Raw genomic sequence first — 17,789 nt, 5'->3', positions numbered from 1 at the left:
CTATGCAACATTGAGCTTCGTCTGGGGTGCTGATACCCTGAGGACTGTGGGGGTTCTCCTGCCTCCGGGCTTCACTCGACTGATTTGGCCTACTTCTTAAGAAGTATTGGTCAATGCGAGGCCCCTTACCGAGCTCACTAAGGCACTTCTTTTTGCCTTGATGGATCTTAAGACCCTTCACTGATGTAACCTTTGACCAGCCACAGATGCAGCTGTGCAGCTTTTGTCCTGCCAGTGCTGATGATCCATCGGTTGCAGTGCTGGTCATCCGACTCGTTGTCAAATCCTTTCCTTGTTCCGTTACCGTGTGATCCACCTGTGAGTCATCTTGCGCCCCCGCTCTCGCAGACTCTGGGTGGATCCAGGAATGCTAACTACCGTTGGATCCTGCTAGTATGAGTCGCTAGCCCATACCGGCCCCGTTGGGGTCTATTCCCTCCTGTCAGCAGTCTTTCCAGGCCGTCATCTGGTCTTTCCCTGATTGTCAGCTGCCCTTTCGCAGCGGTCACTGGTTTACTCCAGATATTCAAGATTCAAAAAAAGGACTGGTTGTTAAAATCCCTAGTGTTTGCACTGCAACAGATTCAGTGGAGATCAAACTGGAGATGTCTGCCAAGGTGACATTGCCACCACCAGGACACATCATCAGTTGTGTACCTCAGCATCACAGGGTGTTTCGGCCTTTTATCACAAGACACCCTCCGCTGAGGCAGGCCCACCACAGGTTGATCGGTCCTGGGTGTGTGACCTGTGGTTAGCTGTTCACCCTGGCAGCCCAGACAGCGTCTCTCCTTTTGAGCCAGATCCAGTGGCTAGTCCTCTCAGCAGTGTTGGCTAGCTCTTTGATCACTCTCCTGTGGGCCTGCCCCCTGACTCCTAGTTCCCTCAGGAGTTTTGCTGTGGAGCTGGCAACAAAGCCCCTACAACCCACCTCCACAGGGCGCACCTTCACCTTCCAGCCTCTGTCCTCTGCTTCGGCTGCTAGGTTGGCGTACCGCAGCTTCTTACGCTCGTACGCTTCATCGACTGCATCCTCCCAGGGGACTGTGAGCTCAATGATGTAAGCGAGCTGGTTAGCGTTGGACCAGAGGACGAGGTCTGGTCGCAAGGTGGTTGTTGTGATCTCTGTCGGGAAGATGAGCTTCTGGCCTAAGTCCACTCGCATTTCCCAATCCCTGGCTGAGTTTAGTGAACCTAAGTTGGGAAGTGAAGGGTTGGCCTTCAGTTTATCCCCCTCTCGAATGAAAGCTGGGAAACGCCGGGGCCCTTCCTGGTTGTTGAAGGGTTGGGCATTGATGGAAACCCTCTTGCAATCGAGTTCAGCTGCCAAGCACCTGAGCACCTGATTGTGTCGCCAGGTGTATCTGCCTTGGGTAAGGCTGGTCTTGCAGCCAACCAAGATATGCTTGAGGGTTGCTGGGGCTGTACACAGGGAGCAAGATGGATTCTCTCCAAACCAGAGATTTAGATTTATGGGAGAGGGCAGGACATCATATGTGGCCTTGATGATGAAACAAAGACACAAAGCAACTCTTTCTGGCCTTCTCTATACTTCTCAATCAACATTCTCAAAGCAAACATCGCATCTGTGGTGCTCTTTCGTGGCATGAACCCATACTGCTGCTCGCTGATCATCACCTCTCCTCTTAACCTAGCTTCTATTACTCTTTCCCAAATCTTCATGCTGTGGCTGATCAACTTTATACCTCTGTAGTTGTTACAGTTCTGCACATCGCCCTTGTTCTTGAAAATCGGTACCAGTATGCTTCTTCTCCACTCCTCAGGCATCCTCTCACTTTCCAGGATTGTGTTAAACAACCTAGTTAAAAACTCCACTGCCATCTCTCCTAAACATCTCCATGCCTCCACAGGTATGTCATCAGGACCAACTGCCTTTCCACTCTTCATCCACTTCATAGCTGCCCTCACTTCCTCCTTGCTAATCCGCTGAACTTCCTGATTCACTATCCCTACATCATCCAACCTTCTCTCTCTCTCATTTTCTTCATTCATCAGCCCCTCAAAGTATTCCTTCCACCTTCTTAGCACACTCTCCTTGCTTGTCAGCACATTTCCATCTCTATCCTTGATCGCCCTAACTTGCTGCACATCCTTTGCAGCTTGGTCCCTCTGTCTAGCCAATCGGTACAAGTCCTTTTCTCCTTCCTTAGTGTCTAATCTGTCATACAACTCACCATACGCCCTTTCCTTTGCCTTTGCCACCTCTCTCTTTGCTTTATGCTGCATCTCCTTGTACTCCTGTCTACTTTCTTCATCGCTCTTACTATCCCACTTCTTCTTTGCCAACCTTTTCCTCTGTATAATTTGCTGTACTTCCTCATTCTACCACCAAGTCTCCTTGTCTTCCTTCCTCTGTCCTGATGACACACCAAGTACCTTCCTAGCTGTCTCCCTCACTATTTCTGCAGTGGTTTGCCAGCCATCTGGCAACTCTTCACTACCACCCAGTGCCTTTCTTAACTCCTGCCTGAACTCCACACAACAGTCTTCCTTCTTCAACTTCCACCATTTGATCTTCGGCTGTGTCTTCACTCGCTTCCTCTTCTTGGTCTCCAAAGTCATCCTACAGACCACCATCCGATGCTGCCTAGCTACGTTCTCCCCTGTCACCACCTTGCAGTCTCCAATCCCTTTTAGATGGCGCCTTCTACATAAGATATAGTCCACCTGTGTGCACTTTCCTCCACTCTTGTACGTCACCCTTTGTTCCTCCCTCTTCTTGAAATATGTATTCACCACAGCCATTTCCATCCTTTTCGCAAAATCGACCACCATCTGTCCTTCCACATTTCTCTTCTTGACTCCATACCTTCCCATCACCTCCTCATCACCTCTGTTCCCTTCACCAACATGTCCGTTGAAGTCCGCTCCAATCACCACTCTCTCCTCCTTGGGTACCCTCTCCACCATGTCGTCCAACTCACTCCAGAATTCTTCGTTTTCATCCATCTCACACCCAACTTGCGGGGCACATGCGCTGATAACATTCAGCAATAAACCTTTAATTTCCAGCTTCATACTCATCACTCTGTCTGACACTCTCTTCACCTCCAGCACGCTCTTGACATACTCTTCCTTCAGAATTACCCCTACCCCATTACTCCTCCCATTCACACCATGGTAGAAGAGTTTGAACCCACCTCCGATACTCCTGGCCTTACTCCCCTTCCACCTGGTCTCTTGCACACACAGTATGCCTACCTTTCTTCTTTCCATCATGTCAGCCAGCTCTCTCCCTTTACCAGTCATAGTGCCAACATTCAAAGTTCCAACTCTCACCTCCACATGCCTACCCTTCCTCCTCTCTAGCTGCCTCTGGACATGCTTTCCTCCTCTCCTTCTCCTTCGCCCAACAGTAGCATAGTTTCCACCGACACCCTGCTGGTTAACAGTACCGTTGGCAGTCGTTGGTAACCCGGGCCTCGACCGATCCGGTATGCAAGTCTTATTTATGATCCGCATATTTGATTTGGCAAAGATTTTATGCCGGATGCCCTTCCTGACGCAACCCTCCCCATTTGTCCGGGCTTGGGAACGGGACTAAGGATGCACTGGCTTGTGCATCCTCATTGGCTGGGTTAGCCCCTAAGCCTAAACAACCAGGAAAAATCAGACTGTGTGTTGACAGAAGACGCCCGAACGAGGCCATCAAGTGCGAAAGACACCTCACTCCCACCGTGGATGATATCATAGCAGACCTAAATGGTGCAAAAGTGTTCTCCAGACTCGATCTAATGGCTGGCTACCACCAACTTGAACTCCACCCTGACTCCTGCTACATACGACCTTCACTACATATGAGGGCCTGCGACGCTACAAGCGTCTCAACTTCGGGATATCCTCAGCTGCAGAGATTTTCCAAAACACCATCAGAGGCACTATCTGGCATCCCATGTGTTTTGAATGTCAGTGACGACATGCTAGTGTATGGTGCCAGCCAACAGGAGCATGATGAGAACCTGGAGAAGGTCCTCACATGCCTCAGAAACTGCAACCTGACACTAAATGCTGACAAGTGTGAATTCAACAAAACCAAGCTGGAGTTCTTTGGTTATGCGTTCTCAGACCAAGGCATTTCAATGGACCCCAAGAATGCTGCATTAGTCAAGGAGACCACAGCCCCACAGAATCTTGGAGAGGTCCGCAGTTTCCTGGGCCTTGTCACATACTGTGGTCACTTCATTCCAGATCTAGCTACCCTGACACAGCCCCTAAGAGAGCTCACAAAGAAGAACCAACTGTGGGACTGGTCCCCCGCACACCAGGCCACATTCGACACACTCAAAAGTACCCTGAGCAGCGACACAGTCATGGCCTACTTTGACCAGTCAAAACACACAGAGGTTGTCATGGACGCAAGCCCTATAAGCATTGGGGCTGTTCTAACGCAAACTGACTCTGATGGTAGACTACACACACTCGCCTACGCCAGCAAAACGCTGTCACCTGTGGAACAGAGATACTCACAGACTGAGAGGGAGGCCCTAGCTGTAATTTGGGGTTGCCTTCACTTCCAACTCTATCTACTTGGATGCACTTTCACAGTCATTACAGACCACAAGCCGCTCTTGCCCATGTTCAACAAGCCATCATCCTCCCCTCCTCCCAGAATCGAACACTGGTTGCTGAAACTGCAAAACTTCAGCTTCTCTGTGGTCTACAGGGCAGGTGCCGGTAAGCCAGCAGACTATTTCCCCAGGCACCCTGTTTCCACACCTGAGTCCTAGGATACGCATGCCACTGAGCTGGCTGAAGCCCATGTGTGCTTCATCATCAACCACAATGTGCCCCATGCAATGAAACTACAGGAGATTCATGCTGCCACACAATCTGACCCATGCCTCCGAAGGGTTATGACTGCTGTCAGGGCTGGACAGTGGCACACTCTTCTGGAACAGACAGCGGACATGTCTCCAGCCCAGCGATCAGTTCTCCGGTGTTTTCACGCAAAGAAATCAGAGCTAATGATGTCTGCATCTGATCTCCTGCTGAGAGGGAGTAAACTTGTAATACCTTCCTCACTGCACAACCGGGTGATAGACATTGCCCATGAAGGCCACCAGGGGGTGGTGAAAACAAAAAACTACTCCGGGAGAAAGTGTGGTTCCCAGGAATCGACCAAAAGGCAGAGGACTGCATCAAAACCTGTCTTGCCTGCCAGGCAGTAACAAACACAACACAGTCTCACGCACCACTTCAGATGAGTCCTCTGCCAGCTGCACCTTGGACTGAAGTGAGTATTGACTTTTGCTCTTTGCCAAATGGAGAGTACCTACTTATAGTAATGGATGATTACTCAATGTTCCCTGAGGTGGAGACATCTGCCATCCAACACATCCGCCAAAACTGTAATACCAAAGCTAGACAAAATCTTCTCAGCATATGGCATTCCAGAAGTCATCAAGAGCAACAATGGTCCACCATTCAACTCTGAAGAATTCTTCAGGTTTGCTACATACCTGGGATTCCACCACAGAAAGATAACTCCATACTGGCCCCAAGCAAATGGCGAGGTGGAAAGATTCATGAAGGCCCTGAATAAGAAAAAAACACTCAGGATTACAAAACTGGAGCACAAAAACACTCAAGAACTGAATCGCTTCCTGAGAGCATACAGAACAACACCGCACTGCTCCACTGGGATGCCCCCTTCCACAGCAATGTTCGGTAGGCAAGTGTGCACAACACTGCCCAGTGTCCAGTCCACAGTCCCGGACGAGCTCATGAGAGCCAAAGACCCACAAGCAAAAAAGAAGATGAAAGGGCACCACGACAAAGGCTTCTGTCGTCCCTCCTCTACTCTGAAAGTGGAGACCATGTGTTGGTCAAAAGACTGCGACCAGACAACAAGTTCCAATACCCTTTCCATCCTGATCCATTCCAAGTCATTGCAGTCAAAGGAACAATGGTCACTGCACAACGTGAGCAGCGAGTGGTGACAAGGAACACATCACACTTCAAGCAAGTGACCCCTCACTAGCTCGACCTATGCCTGCTGCTACAGAACACGACAGCATCATGTCTCAACAGACTGAACCCATAGGTGGTCCTAGCGGGTTTGCCCACACCGACATGGACAGGGCACCCCCAATGGCACCATCGGGACCAGAGACCCCTGGCATCCCTCGCTACCCACGGAGGGTAGTTCAGAAGCGGACAGAGTACCTTGAAGACTTTATACTAAGTTAAAAGAAAACAAAGACTGTTTGTAGTCACAAAAACCGTTCGTTTCTGCTGTTGCATACTAAAAGAAAAAAAAAAGAAACACTGTTTGTAGTCAAAGAAAAATGTTTTGTTTATTTTGATATCTTCCCCTTTTGCCAAGTATGTTTTGTCATTTGGTTTGGGAATGTTGGAGGGATGTGATGTTCAGACTTTAATAGAGAATACCTCTTTAAGAGAAATAAGGGGTTATGGGGCGAGCATGGAAGTAGGAAGGGGGACGAGCATGTATGCGTGACACACAGCACGGATGTAGGAACGACAGAACGAGAGTGATAAAATAAAGCCCCAGTTATTTGTTCACACGGTTGTCCTGTGTATTTGTGGACATTACAGATCTGTCCCTGAACCGTCTGCACTGGACATGTCCTTGTCATCTATAGAAGACAAAGACAAAGAAATTGAAGACCTGAGAAAGGAATTGCAGGAGTTTTGTGTCCAGCGAGAGTTTGGGTTACAGCGGTTTGCAGGCTCCGATGCCGACATCCGATTCTATACCAGGTAACTTTAGGTCCAAGTTGTATGTAACTGTTATTCTAATGTTAGCTAACTGTTTGACATCAACCATTAACATTGGATATAAATTAAATTATAAAAATCCTGTCGTCACTGTAGCCTAATGGTTTTTTACTTTTGTCATTGGGAACCCTATGCTCCATCCATGAGTTGTGTGACCGCTGACAACGTTTCTATATATTTAACGATGATGCATTGGTGATTAAAATAGTCTATACATACAAACACCCTATCCGAATGTTGATTTGGGTAACATACGAGACAGGATACTTGTTACAATTAACATGATTTCGGTAACTGTACATGATTTTATTGAGTGTTAATTAATGGCCTGATGTATGTCTTTTGTGAATAGATTTGCAAGCTATGACCACCTGATGGCGTTTTGGTTTTTGACTGAGCCTTCCATTTATAAAATGGTCCGGGTCTTACCTTCGTAACTGTGAATGTAGGATGCAGCATACAACCTAAAGCCCTTTTCCAATTTGCCGGTTGGTGTTGGTGTTGTTTGCTGGCAAATTCTGTGGACATCTGTTAGTTTGAGCTTTGGGAGCTCCTGCAAAGAACAGGTATAAAACAGTGCCATCGATAGACCGGAAACACAAAAGCAGTAATAGGTAGAATGTGGAAATGATTATGAAAAGAGTGCATTACCCTATGCTTCCGAGCTGTCCCGGTTGTTGCTCCACCCCCTCTGCCGATCAGGGGAGGGCTGCAGACTGCCACATGCCTCCTCCAATACATGTGGAGTCGCCAGCCACTTCTTTTCACCTGACAGTGAGGAGTTTCGCCAGGGAGACGTAGCGCGTAGGAGGATCAGTTCCCTCTCCCCCAATCAGGCACCCTGACTTATCAGAGGAGGCGCTAGTGCAGCAACCAGGACACACACCCACATCCAGCTTCCCACCCGCAGATACGGCCAATTGTGTCTGTAGGGATGCCCGACCAAGCCGGAGGTAACACGAGGATTCGAACTGGCGATCCCCGTGTTGGTAGGCAATGGAATAGACCGCTACACTACCTGGACGCCCCAGTAAGATCTGTTTTGTCATTCCCTATATATCAGCTAGTATTAGTTTTAAACGTTTGTTAACGTTCATCAAATGGGGGAGGAGTAAAATTTGGTTTGGGGGGGGTGTCATCAACAAAGTAGCAGAACTGCTCAAGGTATAAATAAAACCAACTGCTGGTGTAATTGGATGGAAGGCTTGAAAAACTTTCACTTTAATTACATCTCACTATACCCTTCTCTCTTCTTGTTTCTCCTCCATATTGTCTCTCTCTCTCTCTCTCTCTCTCTCTCTCAAACACATACACACACACACACATATATGCAGACACTTAATTGCAGACACTCAATTCACCAAGAGACACCCAAACTCATACTTTCATACTTCTTTTTTACTCTGTTTAGATGCTGGCTCCCTCTAACAAGGGACTGAGTCAGCAGTGGCTGAAATCTCACATGATGGCTCTTAAAGAACCTTGAAAAATACATTGGTACTGCTATTTCTTTAACTCTGCTGGGTCATGGCACAAGGCTCATATCTATCAGTATCGCACCAGAAAAGGATACTGAAACAGCCAGTGATCCTGTTGTGTATTGGAGACTTCCAGGATGATGCACTAGCTGAAAGTTTTGTTTGGAGGGATCTGTCTGAATGAGTGCGGAGATTATAACATTGTGGCAACCAGGTGATGGGAGATGATAGGAAATGACACTGAGGGTGAGGAGGAGAGGCTGGGAGAGATGGAGCACTTCTGCCTACATTTATTTATTTATTTTGCTTATGAATGCGTGTTTCCCACAGGCAGATTGACATATTGATGCAGACTGAATAAGGGGCTGTTCCAGAAACAGATGGTATTTGTAGTTCAGGCCATGGCCTCTGGGGGTTCTGTTTGTGTCATGTTTGAACCAATAAGTCAATTAACAGGGTGTCCATATACAGTTTCAGGCCACACAACGCGCACGCGCGCACACACACGCGCGCGCATGCGCACACACACACACACACACACACACAAAAGGCAGACGTGCGCCCACACATGCATGCATGCACGCGCACACACACGCACGCACACACACACAAACACTGACAAAGGTGTGCAAACATTTGTTAATATGTTTGAGTCAAATATAACTTAAAAATCCTCTATATCCGTTTCTTCCCTCCTTAAGGTGGTACATGTCTACACTTGTACTTCTCTTTTAGGAATGTGACAGTCAACTTTATGGATGTTTTGGGACTGTTTGAGAGTTTTATGAACTGTTAGTTATTAAATGTCAATTGTGCTTATGGGGCCGTCTGGTACTGTAGTTTTTAAGCATGCTTGGTTTTGTGTTGCATGTTTGTATGTGTGCATGTATGTAGCTGCTTGGTTTTTGGTCGCTTCAGTCTACATTTTCTCAGTCTCTTTCTCCCTCTCACTCTTTTTCTGCTGATCATTAAAAGGGCTTTTACTCAAGAATGCATCTATATCTTTTTTCTCATAGTGTTTTAATGCAACTGATACTCCAAGTGAGGTTTTAGTTATGGTCTAAATTTCATTAGATGTTAGCCAGTAATTCTTTCTTTTGGTCTGAAATCCTAAAAGCGCTATTTATGTAATTAGGTACATAGCACAAGTTACTCATTTGACATTGACATATTTCCTCTGTGAGACAGACATTACACCGTTACACTTTGCCTTCCATTCTCATCATTTCACTGAGCTGAAATTAAAGGCATACTACATGAAATAAGTATTCCAAGGAAGGTACACAATCAACTGGAAGACAAATCCAAACTCATTAGCCCTCCTCCAACCAAACAAATTGTTGTAATACAGTTTACGGTTTTGGAATATATATCAAATTATGCACATAGTAAATTGGTTTTTTGGGGTCTTTTTATGGTAAGGCATCAGGGCAGTAAATTGAACAAAGAGGCTTCCGAAGGGCCAGGAGGTTGGAAGCTCTGTTCTTTCCATTAAAACTCGTATCTATCCAGCAAAAAGGTTCTTGATATTTCACCTTAGCAACTCTGCAAAAAAGCCAAAAAAACTTCCTCTGCATCCAACAATTTCAGATCCTCCACAAAAACTGTCTAGAAGGCTTGAGGGGGTTATTAATTCAAGTCCCATGTGATTCTCTCATTACAGCTCATAATATATCACTGTTGACCCTGTTATATTTCACCCCAAAACATGTGTGTGTGTGTGTGTGTGTGTGTGTGTGTGTATCCAATAGAATAATTGGGATATGTATCGTCAGTACTGGGACAGAAATTGTTCAACCATATTTTCAAGGATGCCACACTGTCATAACTACTGACTTGACCTTTGCTCTAGCGGTATTAATCCTTAGTGTGGCTATCATGTTAAGGCTTCTCTGCTTGCTTTAGGCCCCATTTCTAATATAGACTATAGGCTGAAAACAAAAGCCCACTGCTCCAAAGGCCAGTTGTTCCAAAAATACACACTCTCCCTAGAGTTTTTTTTTGCCCTTAATATCTTAGTGTGTTTTGACATGCGAACGCGAAGAAACCGTTTACTACTAATCTTGTAAATAGGTGAAACATTATAAGCACTTGTGAGAATGTCATCTCTACTTCACCAGAAATACCAACTTTCCTGTATTTATCTCTGGCCAGTTCAGATCAATGATTCACAATGGAGTGTGTATTTATGGAGCAACCAGCCTTTGGAGCAATGGGCGTTTGTTTTCAGATAATGGGCTGTCGGACAAATGGGCTTTCAGTCCAACGGGACATTTTTCGGTCTATTGGGGTTTCAGAATATTGGGCCATCGGAACAATGGCATGGCACCATTCTATCATGACACCACTTGCTATGAAAATATTAACTGCACATCAACACTAGCCTATTTCCTTATTCATAGCTGATCCTACGGGTTAATTATACATGTGCCAGGTTTTCTGTCAAAGCCTAATTTACACATGATTACTTATGCATGAATAGCATATGTGCAGATCTGTCTGAACGTTGCAACTGGGGTGTAGCATGTAATCAGAGGAATCATAACCTCAGCTTGTGCATTTGGTGAAGCCAGCGGCTCTGAGCCAACAGCTAACATAAGAAGCTGTAATTTTCCTTATTGTGCAGACACACACACACACACACTTCATGCTCATTATAATACAAAGGAGCAATACACTAATTTAACATGAGCTCTTCCCAAGATTGTGAATATCAATAACTTTAATACACAAACATCAAAGGAGCAATAAACTAGCTAATTCAAGTTGTGGCTACAACAACTTCCGCTTCCAGTGTGGGAAGATGGCAGCACGAACTCACATTTGCAGCGGCCTCAACCAGCGCCGTCCATGCAGTGTCTTTGTCCACGTCTAAGTTTGTCTTCGCTTGATGGCTGGGAGAGCTGGCACTGAATCGGCTGGGAGAGCTTGGTCTGCCGCATCCTGTGGGCCCTGGGACCACGGCCCTGCCCAGAGCTATGCCAGAAGAGGAAACACTGAGGGCGGTCTGACAGGATGCGGATGCGGGACAGGCTAAGCTAACTGCTAGCCCATGCAGACCAGCAGTTCCGACAGTAATCCTGGCTGGTGTTCGTTCTCTTGGACAGTGATTATTATTTTTTTTGCTTAGTTTGGGTATGTGTTTAGTTTGGGTGTATGTGTTCTTAGTCTGGATATGTTGTAGTTTGGATATATGTGTTCAAGTTTGGATATACACTACCGTTCAAAAGTTTGGGATCACATTGAAATGTCCATATTTTTGAAGGAAAAGCACTGTACTGTTCAATGAAGATAACTTTAAACTAGTCTTAACTTTAAAGAAATACACTCTATACATTGCTAATGTGGTAAATGACTATTCTAGCTGCAAATGTCTGGTTTTTGGTGGAATATCTACATAGGTGTATAGAGGCCCATTTCAAGCAACTATCACTCCAGTGTTCTAATGGTACAATGTGTTTGCTCATTGGCTCAGAAGGCTAATTGATGATTAGAAAACCCTTGTGCAATCATGTTCACACATCCGAAAACAGTTTAGCTCGTTACAGAAGCTACAAAACTGACCTTCCTTTGAGCAGATTGAGTTTCTGGAGCATCACATTTGTGGGGTCAATTAAACGCTCAAAATGGCCAGAAAAAGAGAACTTTCATCTGAAACTCGACAGTCTATTCTTGTTCTTAGAAATGAAGGCTATTCCATGCGAGAAATTGCTAAGAAATTGAAGATTTCCTACACCGGTGTGTACTACTCCCTTCAGAGGACAGCACAAACAGGCTCTAACCAGAGTAGAAAAAGAAGTGGGAGGCCGCGTTGCACAACTGAGCAAGAAGATAAGTACATTAGAGTCTCTAGTTTGAGAAACAGACGCCTCACAGGTCCCCAACTGGCATCTTCATTAAATAGTACCCGCAAAACACCAGTGTCAACATCTACAGTGAAGAGGCGGCTGCGGGATTCTGGGCTTCAGGGCAGAGTGGCAAAGAAAAAGCCATATCTGAGACTGACCAATAAAAGAAAAAGATTAAGATGGGCAAAAGAACACAGACATTGGACAGAGGAAGACTGGAAAAAAGTGTTGTGGACGGATGAATCACGTTTGAGGTGTTTGGATCACAAAGAAGAACGTTTGTGAGACGCAGAACAAATGAAAAGATGCTGGAAGAATGCCTGACGCCATCTGTTAAGCATGGTGGAGGTAATGTGATGGTCTGGGGTTGCTTTGGTGCTGGTAAGGTGGGAGATTTGTACAGGGTAAAAGGGATTCTGAATAAGGAAGGCTATCACTCCATTTTGCAACGCCATGCCATACCCAGTGGACAGCGCTTGATTGGAGCCAATTTCATCCTACAACAGGACAATGACCCTAAACACACCTCCAAATTGTGCAAGAACTATTTAGAGCAGAAGCAGGCAGCTGGTATTCTATCGGTAATGGAGTGGCCAGCGCAGTCACCAGATCTGAACCCCATTGAGCTGTTGTGGGAGCAGCTTGACCGTATGGTACGCAAGAAGTGCCCATCCAACCAATCCAACTTGTGGGAGCTGCTTCTGGAAGCGTGGGGTGCAATTTCTCCAGATTACCTCAACAAATTAACAGCTAGAATGCCAAAGGTCTGCAATGCTGTCATTGCTGCAAATGGAGGATTCTTTGACGAAAGCAAAGTTTGATGTAAAAAAAATCTTATTTCAAATACAAATCATTATTTCTAACCTTGTCAATGTCTTGACTCTATTTTCTATTCATTTCACAACATATGGTGGTGAATAAGTGTGACTTTTCATGGAAAACACAAAATTGTTTGGGTGATCCCAAACTTTTGAACGGTAGTGTACGTGTTCCTGAACATGCCTTTGCATGTCTGTTTTCTTTGACCCTCATCCTACCAACATAATTAACATACAAGGACTACTGTAAGAAGCAACCATCAATTTGTTAACTTATTTCCTTAAGACATTATTAGCTTTATATGTTATCTGAAAAGAAAATATTATTATTATTATTTTAGGACATTCATTCCTTCATTATCCAAACTGTTTGTCCTTATTCCGGGTTGTGGGGATGCTGCAGCCTATCCCAGCAGTCATTGGGCAGCAGGCGGGGAGACAACCGGGACAGGCCGCCAGACCATCACAGGGCTATTTTAGGACAGTTACAGTTAATTTGCCGATTGTCCATCCATCCATCCATCCATTATCCGAACTGCTTATCCTGCTCTCAGAGTCGCGGGGATGCTGGAGCCTAACCTAGCAGTCATCGGGCGGCAAGCAGGGGGAAACCCTGGACAGGCTGCCAGGCCATCACACAGGGCCGATATACACACACATTCATACCTAGGGGCAATTTAGTATGGCCAATTCACCTGACCTACATGTCTTTGGACTGTGGGAGGAAACTGGAGCACCCAGAGGAAACCCATGCAGACACGCGGAGAACATGCAAACTCCACACAGAGGACGACCTGGGATGACTCCCAAGGTTGGACTAACAACTGACTTGGCGCCAATTAATTCCCAATAATTTAATCATTATCATTATCTAATCAATCTTTTCCTATTTGACAAACAAAAATTTTAATTGCACTTAAAGAAGAGCAGCACAAAAAAATCCAAATATAAAAGATGAGTGAACAGTGCAGAAAAATAATAATTTGCATTTTCTGGCTAAGCTTAAAAAAAACCCCAAAATTGACATTAACTTTTTACTGAGACATTTTTGACAAGTCCGGCTTTGCAGCTCAGCCAGACAATAACAACCAAAAAGTCCCAAGTGCTAATCATTATACCATGGGACTAACTAAGCCTAATAGATCAGGTAAGAGCTGAGATTAGCAATCACACCGAACTATTTTTTTCTCTCTTTATGTGTAAATGCAAAACTTAAGTATAGATTTCAGCAATGGAATGAATTAGAAGTTGATCACAATGAACCTGTGTCCACATTGTGGATTGGAAACTGATGGACAATAATAAATTAAAACTGCCTCTATATCTGTCACTACCTAACCTCACAAAAAAATGTCATGTCTCATTAATTCTATCATTGAAAACCCAACAATCGGCCCTAAGGACTCTTGGGAACGGAAGTTGGGACCAACCACGCTATCTGATGGTCAATGGCAGCATATTTTACGATTAGTCCACGCTTCATCCATCTGTGTTAGGCACAGCCTTCTACAGTGTAAGACTGTGCACAGAGTCTACTAAACTAATTTGAGGTTATTCTGGATTTATCCCAATATCACCAACTCATGTGATAGGTGCAGGCAATCTCCAGCCAACCACACCCATATGTGTGGTTCTGCCCTAGGCTTGGCACATTTTGGTCCGAAATCTTCAGAACTCTTAACACATTGTAAATCACTACCATTATCCCCGACCCTCTCTTGGCCTTGCTCGGTGACCCTCGACAGCCTAATACCTGTAAACCCATGCAGCTTGTTCTTGCCTTTACCACCTTACTGGCCAGGTGACTCATTCTCCTTAAATGGAAACATGTTCAACCTCCAACTCACAATAGGTGGGGGAAGGAGTCGTTACAGTCCATTGGACTTGAGAAGCTTAGATTTCCCCTTAAGGCCTCCCTAAATTGTTTTGAAAGGATTTGGGGACCTTTCCTAAACCATACTGAATCTCTGACATCTTTGGCTCGTTGTGACAACTGAACCTCCACATTTTTTTTAAATTTATTTTCTTTCTTCTCATGTTTAGTATTTTATCTATTTTATATATATATATATATATATATGTGTGTGTGTGTGTGTGTATTTTGTATTGTTATTAACGTTGTCAATGTTGTATTTAGTTTCGCCATAACTGTTGCCATTATTATAAACTTTTACACTTGTCTCTCCTTGGGTGGGTCGGAACTATGGAAAAAATGGGGGGGGGTGACTTCTTTTTCTTTTGCACTATGGTTTGTTTGTCTTATGATGTTCTTCGAATAAAGAAAGCTATAAAAAAAGTATATCTTCATATAAATTTTGTTTCCCAAATAAACCCTCGTTTAATTCAGATCTACTGTTTCTATCTGCCCAAGTCTAAGTAATAAGAATGACCAAGAGTGACCATAAGAAAGTAACAAATACAGAAGAATGACAGTAAACTTAACTTAGCGGCTTACTGTCACAGCATGTCTGTGACTGCCCGAATCCCTCCAACTTCCTCTTTAAAATTAAATGAGCTATCTCACTCCCTCTCTGTCTCTCTCTGACACTCTCATCTGCTGATTTTCCTGGTGAGTGATTACAGGTCGGCGAGGAGAATGTGGATCACCGGTTAACTTCACTTAAATGCCCATACCAGCTTACATGCCTTATAACTGTGTGCTCATTACTGATCGATGAAGCCTGCTTCACTGTCGCATAATGAAAAAGACAGAAACAAGAAGATGAAGAGAAAAACCACAGCAGACAAGTGCACAGAAGGTGACGATGACACAGATAGGATTTGATATTCCCATCACTTTATGTGCAGCGGTTTGTTTGTAAGAGGTGTGCTGCCGGATGTGATTTTATGCAGCACTGCAGTGGTAGCAAGTCCCCCGCCCAGTCCACCGCTCTCACCTCAGTCATTAGAGGGAGTAATGAATCGCTGACTGCAGATGAGTGTCAAGAGGCTACACCACTCTGCCCACTGCATCAAAGAGTATTGTGTTTGTTAGTGTGTGTGTGCATGTGTGTCTGTGTGTGAGAGAAAGAACATTTTAGCGAGTGTCTACTGACTTATATTTGTTTGCTTGTGTGTGCGCGCATGTGTGTGTGTGTGTGTGTGTGTGTGTGTGTGTGTGTGTGTGTGTGTGTGTGTGTGTGTGTGTGTGTGTGTGTGTGTGTGTGTGTGTGTGTGTGTGTGTGAGTATGCGTGTATGTGTGTGAGTGTGCATGATTGACTGAGTGAGTAAGTGAATAAGAGAGACAGACGGCGAGAAAGACAGAGAGTGAGAGATTGAGATGAGGTCGAGAATGAGCAGTACCATCCCCTGCACTGCAGAAAATACTTTTGTGTAAATTCAGTTTAAGGAAAAAAATCAGAATTTTGCCCAGTTGCCCAGAGAAAATTCAAATCCTTTATTTTATTTTATTTCATTTGTATAGTTATTGTATAGCCCAGTCGCATTTTCAGAGGGCTGTACATTTGCACAGTGAAAAACAGGTAGTTACGGTAGATTGCACTTGATGACACCTTTTATCCTTAAACCCTCAGTTCAGAGAAAAACACGAGAAACCTCGGGAATAGCATCAGTGGTCGGCTCCCTCTCTCAGGATGGCTAGGCCTGCTGCTGAGAGGGGAAAGTAGCCAATGCAGGAACAGATTTATAAATAAAGCACCTAAAGCACTAAATGACTACACTAATCGAAAACAAAACAAGTCAAAAAGAAAAGTGGATGCTTAGATAACACTCCAGCCACAAGCAGGTCAAGTATCTTCCCCCCACATCATTATAAATCAGCATGGCCCTACGCCGCATCACCAACTGAGGGCCAAAGAGCCCTACGAAAAACAATAGACCTCTCATACACATAGCGGGCAGACCCAGACACGTCAGTCACAGAGAAAGAGATTGCAGTGTGAGAATGATGCGTATGAAGCTGTCACAAATGGAAAAGAAGAAGTAATGAACAAAACACAAGACAAAAGATATAAAAAGAGTATCCAGAGACCAGGGACCAGGTCAATGGCAACAGAGGATGCAGCAGAGACAGAAATGTTACTCCCACCATCGCCTCCCTGTCCTGAGCACCATAAACCTTAGTCCTGAAAATAGAGCGTAAGAAAGATGGAACAAACATCAAACAGGCAAACTGATACACTCACAGCAATTATGCATACAAACAGATTGTGGCATCCTGACATATCTTGGTGGACAATGACATCAGCCATTAAGATGTTTAAGTGTTTGAGAAAAAAAAATAGGATCCAAATTAATTAAATGTTTGGATTGTTTGGTTAAAACATCCATCCATCCATCCATTATCCAAGTTGCTTATCTCAGTAAACGTTGTGTCCAGATGAACTGATTCAACTTTCTATGAATGTGTTAAAGCAAAAATGTTACCAGGTGCCGGAAAAATACTGGAGGAATTATAAGCATTATATTTACATCCATCCAGCCATTATCCAAACTGCTTATCCTGCTCTCAGGGTCGCGGGGATACTGGAGCCTATCCCAGCAGTCATTGGGCAGCGGGCGGGGAGACACCATGGACAGGCTGCCAGGCCATCACAGGGCTGACACATTCACACCTAGGGACAATTTAGTATGGCTGATTCACCTGACCTACATGTCTTTAGACTGTGGGAGGAAACCGGAGCACCTGAAGGAAACCCATGCAGACACGGGGAGAACATGCAAACTCCACACAGAGGATGACCTGGGATGACCCCCACGGTTGGACAACCTCAGGGTTCAAACCCAGGACCTTCTTGCTGTGAGGCGACCGCGCTAACCACTGCGCCACCGTGCCGCTGGTTAAAAAAAGCATTGTTAAAATTCATTTATTTCAAGTTTGATCTATTTTTTTGTATGATTTTGTGAAATGTAATGTCTGAGT

General features: G+C 44.9%; 1 pseudogene; it reads left to right on the top strand.

Annotated features, from left to right (window-relative positions):
* The first annotated feature begins 6,009 nt into the window (after nucleotides 1-6,009).
* The window catches only part of LOC130112033 (exosome RNA helicase MTR4-like), a 51,699-nt pseudogene continuing 39,919 nt past the window's right edge, over nucleotides 6,010-17,789 (top strand).

Source organism: Lampris incognitus, chromosome 4 (assembly GCF_029633865.1).
Source record: "Lampris incognitus isolate fLamInc1 chromosome 4, fLamInc1.hap2, whole genome shotgun sequence".
NCBI lineage: Eukaryota > Metazoa > Chordata > Actinopteri > Lampriformes > Lampridae > Lampris > Lampris incognitus.
The sequence above is the reverse complement of the archived record's forward strand: the minus strand, read 5'-3'. Positions and strand labels throughout refer to the sequence as shown.